The sequence below is a fragment of the Condylura cristata genome, unplaced genomic scaffold, assembly GCF_000260355.1.
Source record: "Condylura cristata isolate star-nosed mole 26May11 unplaced genomic scaffold, ConCri1.0 scaffold00007, whole genome shotgun sequence".
Classification (NCBI taxonomy): Eukaryota; Metazoa; Chordata; class Mammalia; order Eulipotyphla; family Talpidae; genus Condylura; species Condylura cristata.
Window position 1 is genome coordinate 60,720,058 of NW_004567108.1, and position 6,432 is coordinate 60,726,489.

General features: G+C 37.7%; 1 pseudogene; it reads right to left on the reverse strand.

Moving 5' to 3' along the window:
- Nucleotides 1–12: 12 nt before the first annotated feature.
- Nucleotides 13–5,330, reverse strand: LOC105853350 (annotated as a pseudogene).
- Between the last annotated feature and the right edge of the window lie 1,102 nt (nt 5,331–6,432).

Genomic DNA, 6,432 nt, shown 5'->3' on the forward strand with positions numbered 1-6,432 from the left:
CCCTAAGGAAAGTTCTGGAAATTCAGTACTTGTCCCTGTTCCTAAAAATTCACCTGTCAGTTGGTAGTGCTAAATTAAGTAGCTCCTACAGCTCTTGATCCATGAAATGAGCATGGAAGGGCTGTTCAAATGAGCTAATTTGTTAAATTTGGTGGAGAGGTTGAATCAGCTTTCTTCTGAGAAGTCAGTTAGTCCAAAAATTCCTCTGTTTATGTGGCAGAAACATGACGGCCTCATCACCTAAAAAAGGGAAATGAGTGCTGTGTGTCACCAGCTATTCGTCTAAAGTAAGACTTTCTGGAATTTTCTTAGTGGAGAACTCATTTCTGATAAAAGTTATTAATGAGCATGGTTGCTGAGACTTGCTTGTCTATGGAAGAGATTGTAGGCTGACTTGGAAATGTCTGATTATCAGTCACAAAGTTAAGGCTCAAGCTATTTTAATAGTCATCATTTTGACTATATATGTACAAAACCTACTATAGAAAGTGAGTATTCCTGCAACATGACTTTATCTGATGATGCTTGGGAGCTTGGCTCAATATTCTAATTGGTTGACTTTGAGTACTTGGAAGAATTTATTGATATGCTAGCAGTCACCACTGTGTCTGCAATACTGAATGATCTCATACTTTCACTAGCTTTATGGTAATAATGGTCCAACATAGTCTCCAGTACTTCATCTGGGATAATATTTTTTTTTATCATGATTACTCTTCATTTCCATATTCAGTGCCTGTGAGTATAATTTGGATGTTGTTGTACATTCATCAGCTACACTTGACACAGCTGCTTGTGTGACAGAAAGCTGACAGGTGATGGTACCCACATTCAGTACATATTCTCTCCTGTTGCTACTTGCTGTGTGGAGAAGTTTGTGCTTCTTGAAAAATGGCATCATCCATAATTAGTACTTTGATTTAAAGGTTTACTGGGCTCCTTCTGCAAACGATCAACCTGACCAGTGTTAGCATGTCTTCTGAGGCCAGTAAAACCTGTGTACCCACAAGTTCAAAAGTATACTTTAAAATTTTTGCTCTCTTCATATGCAAATAAAGGTGAAAATGTTTGATTTTGCTCCAGTGGTTGTTTCAGCTTTCTCTTATTAGTAATTTTTTTGAGAACCAACTTAGATAGATATATCTCTTCCAATGCATCTTCCAAATGTATTCCCCAATGCAAGAATGTGACATTTCAACAACATATGCTTCTACATTATACTCATCTTTTATTTTAGTACTTGAAGAATAGAGGCAAATAATCATTTTTGTCAGATTTTTCCAAAGCACTTTTTTTTGTTCAACCCATCCCAGATGATTTCCCCCCTAGTTTTCTGCTTTTATTTATTTATTTATTTATTTTGCAGTGAGTTATCTTTTGGTGATATGGAAAAACCAGACTCTTCCTCGTGTCCTTTTAATTACATTGAAATGCTTTTTTCACCCACATGAATGAAGACATGTAAGTGATAGTTTTCCCTAACAGCAGCATTGTACTGCTTACAACCATGACATTTAGGAGTTTTAAACCAAGTTATCTATTGTAAGAAATTTTGCAGGAGCATGTTGTTTTTGTATTTCTTCTTTTTGAAAGTCTACTCATTCCCTGATTTTTTTTTTTTAGCCTTTCATCAGTGTCTCAGAGATATCAGTAAAAGTAATTTCCTGCTTTACACCTGAGGGATATTAAAGGCATCCTATAGACATTGAAGAAGTCTTCCAAGTTTTTGCATCTTCATTTTCACTGTCTCCATATCACCATGACCTCCTCACATGGTATCATATCCTATTCTCTTTTTTTCACATTCTCATAACATTTCATCTGCAGCAAGATCTCCTGGTGAGGCATAGTCTGACTTGAAGTACTAACTACTGTGCTCCCCACACAGAATAGATTGCCCAGATACTCCCACCATTACCCTGGAAGACAGTCTTTGATCTATGCCACCACATGTAAGAAATAATCCTTCCAGTTGGTTGTCAGTGTTCACGTGTAAGTATAATTACCTCAGATTAAAGTGAAAACAAATTTCAGGAAAGGGAGTAGTTTAGCATTGAAAATTAAATCATGGTTGAATTACATAGGCTTTAGAGATCCTCACTGCCACCTGAATCACACATGTCACCCTATGACTCTACAAAATATGTCAGACAAATGTCCATCCCCTCAGATCATTTGGCTGTATTTTCAACTTTTTGATTTCCCCTTCTGTCTTTGTGTGGGAACCAATGATAAGGTCACTGACCTCAGGCTGGAGTTTGTGCTTTTCTAGGATTCTTGAGAGGAGGTGGAGTGGAGAGAAAAAATGGGGGAGAACTTTGATGTGGCAGTTTTGGCAATGTCTCTGCCTTTCTCCTCTTCTTTGCCCTCTCCTCTGCTCCTCTGCTTTGGTTTTATTTGTTCATCTTTTTCTAGTTCTATAAGATGAGAGAGAAGATTATTTACCTGAACTCTTGTTTCTTGCTCATGTTGCGATACATTTCCTTGTTATTACTGCTTTTGCTGTGTTCCAGTAAGTTGTGTATTGGCATTCATTTGTCTCTAAGTATTATTAAATTTCTTCTTTGTTTAATAAATAACCTAATAGTCATACAGTGTGTTGTTCCATATCCATGTGTTATATAGGCTTTTGCTGGTTTCTTTTGCAGCTGATTTCTAGTTTGATACTATTGTAATTAGCAAAGAGACTTGTGATTTCAATCTTCTTGAGTTCACTAGTACTTGTCTTGTGACCCAATACACGGTCAATCCTGGAAAATGTCCCATGTATACTTGAGGTGAATGTTTATTCAGCTTTGTATGGGTACAATGCCCAATCTATTCACTACACTGGTGAAATACTGTCAAGTCTGTGTGGTTTGATTGTTTAAGCCTATTTTGTCCTTTTTATTTTCTGTTTGGATAATCTTTTTATTGGTGAAAGTGGGTATTGAAATCCCCAACCAGGAAGGTGTTTTTCCCAATGTCTGTTTTTGAATTTAATAGTAATTGCCTTATATATTTTGAACTCCTTCATTTGACTTTTATGTCTTCCTGCTGTATAGTTCCTTGATAATTGTATAGTATCCATCCCTATTTCTTGTCACTTTTTAAAGCTAGAAATAGATTTTATCTGATTATAAGTATGACTGTACTGCTTTTCTTTGGGTCCCATTTTCTTGTGGGATTGCTTTCCAATCCTTTACTCTAAAGCCTACCTTTATTTCTGGAGCACAGGTGCACTTCTTGGAGATAGCAGAAAATAGGGTTCTAGTTTTTGATACAACCAGTCACTCAGTACCTTCTGATGATTATTGATATCAGAAGATCTGCTTCTCTCACTTTGTCATGAATTCTGGCTCTATCTATTTCTTTGTTCAACTCTTTTTGTGGATGTGCTCTTTAACTTAAGTACAAGAACTCCTTTCACATTTCTTTCTTTTGTTTTTTTTTAACATTTATTTATGGATACAAGAGCTGGGGTGTAGGCTAGAGGTGTGCGGGTGAGAGGATTCACCAGAGACAGAGTGGGGAGCAGAACAGACAGATTGACAAAGTACACTCCTGAGGGGAGCAATGGATGAGACAGAAGAGGTCTGCTGCACCATGTGGGTCAGCTCCCTGGTTGGGGAGCAAACTCCTGCTGCAGTGGCTGTAGTCATAGTGCTGAGATTTAACCCTTTGTGCCATCAGGTAAGCCCTCCTTTCACATTTCTAGGAGTGGAGGTCTAGTGTTTCAACCTATTCCCCAGCCCCCTGCCGCTCTGTCTCACTATTTCCCCTTTTCTTTTGGGTTACCCATTATTATTATTATTTTTAATGAAGTCAATACTCCATGGAATTAGATACTTCAAGTGTTTCTTCATTTATTTTCTTGTGTTCCTTTCATCTTCCATCTAAACTCTTTGTGCATTTACATGTTTGTTGTTACTGATTCTACTTTCTATTTGGTCTATTCCACTTCCATAGCTTTCTTTAGAATGCTTTTTTTTTTTTTATCTCCTCCATTGGTCTTTTTACATCCTGCACCTCTATTAGTTTCTTATTTAAGGGTTCACTTTCCATTATCTGTTCATTAATTTTATTTCTCAGGATATTCATTTGATCTTTCTTGACTATCTTTGTGTGTTTTCTTCTATCTCTGCAATTTTTTTTGTTATGACTATTTTGATATATGACCGTATCTGTTTTTGTGGTTAGATTCTGGATATTTATTCTCTGTTGGTGGAGAAATATTCTACTATGGACTAAATTTGCCATTTATTGTATTTTATCTAATTCTGTTATTAGTGTTTTGGCTTCAACTTTGTGTTCTAGTGTCTTTCAATTCAGGATTCCACTTTTGCAGTAGATGGCACTGTATGTGCAGAAAGAACTCATGTGTAGCTATATCTGTTGGGGAAGGTGAGGGGCATTTCTAGTGAGGTGGAGTGCAAGGGCAGGTGGGTAGTGGAGACTATGCTACTGCTGATATCCCTCCTTTCCTGATTTCACACCCTGCCTCTGTGCTGGGCTTTCTGTATAATTTTGTGACTGTGCTTTCCAGGCACACCAAGTGCAGTTTGTCTTCATTGGTTTGAACCTTGAGAGTGATGGGGAGGGCAAGTCACACTTTTCTGCACTTGGACTTTTTCACTTGGGACTTGGTCCACATGGCTCATGCAAGCACTTCCACAGGTCTCTTGTCACAAGCGAGTCCACACTAAGCAGCACTGCCTTCCCAGGACTGCCCTACCACGGAGTAAGGGATGAATTGTGGCTTCTGCCTGTCTCTCCTCTCACCACTACCTTTATGGCTTATAGCTGAAATTCCTTAGCAGCTTTTTGTTGCATGTGCACTGCATTGGTCTGCAATGTCCTGGAGGTACAATAGTTTTACCCCCAATCTTGGAGTTCTCTGACTTCAGTGCCTGCCTGAATTATTTTCTACTATTTTACTAGGCTTAAAGCAGCAAACCTTCTATGATGTCATCTGCCTCCTTCCATCTTCTTGCTTCTTTTAAATTGATAGTTTTCTATTTTTTCCCATAAGCCAAGTGCTTTGCATGTATAGAAATGTCAAATAAACACAGGCTTTTTGTTTGCTTATTTTCTACATTATCTTTGTAGCCTGGAAACCTCAAGATGGCAGCATTTGACTTTGGAAGATCTTCAGTACCTGCAGTACCCCATCCTGTTGCTGTATTCCTAATAGCATGCAGGAGGCAAGCTGTCAATAGGGGGAGGAGATCGGAGACAAGGCTGTAGATGTGTTTCAAAATATTCTGACCTTTCATACTCTTCTCTAATTTACCATCCACAAAGAACCTCTGTAAATTGGCAGTTTGGGCAAACAGTTTTTCTGTAGTCATTAGAGACACAGGTATTTTATTCTAGCTGTCTTTCTGCCACTCTAGCTAAAAGCTGATTTTTTTCTGGTCTAACACACTACTTGTGTAGAAACAATTTTTCTTCTTCATCTTGAAAATTTGATAGTGAAGAGTAAATATTAAAATACTGCAGTAGCATGAGTCCTTGCCCAGACTGTTGAAATAGCTCTCTTCTTTCATCCCTTCAGTATTTTCTCCAAACTTGGTATCATGTAACTCTCTTATTCCCAACTATAATGGTGGGGACCATTATGCCCCCACCCCTTTCAACTAAAGTAAACCCAACCTCCCTACAGTCACCTGTAGTGTCCTCAGGGCCTGGGTCTCTACTCTTTTGTGACCACATCTTTCATTGTTCTCCCTCTTCCCTGATCACTTGTTAGCCATGGTGGCCTTGCTGTTCCTCAGACACAGACAGTGTTCCCCTTAGAACATAATCACTTCTTGATCATCTCTGACTTGTACATGGCTTATTTTTTCATTCAAGTATCACATTTCAGCTAAAACGTCTCTGAACAGCATCCCTCTCTACCCCATCTTATTCTTACTCTTTATTTTCCTGATTGGAAGAATAACAGTACCTAATGATGTCTGAAGTTTTCTAGCAGAATATAAGATCCATGGAGGATTGTGATTTTGTCTTGTTTACTCCTGTCTCCCTAGAAATAAACCTGAGACATATTAGGTGCTCAGTAACTACTGAAATAATGAATGAATGAAACTAAGTTCAGTCAGTCTGAGGCTTCTATTGCATCTCTTTCGATCCACTAAGCACAGGTATCACAGGACTTAGAATGTAGCAGTAAGGCAGGCAGGTTGACACTAATCCATTGAAAATTTTTGACATCCATTATTCTCTGCATCTGTTCCTTAAGTAGACATAATTTAGAAGAATTTCTTCGAAATTGTTTGATCAAAAATTTACCTTTTATAAAAGATAAATAGCAGTTAGTTATCTTTAGCATTTTCTTAATTTAAAAATACATCAAAATTGACTCCAGATTATTCTGTAATTTATTCTCTGGAATAGATTCTTAAATGCAGTTAATTTTACTGAGAAATTAAGAAAGTTTCTAAAAAGGAC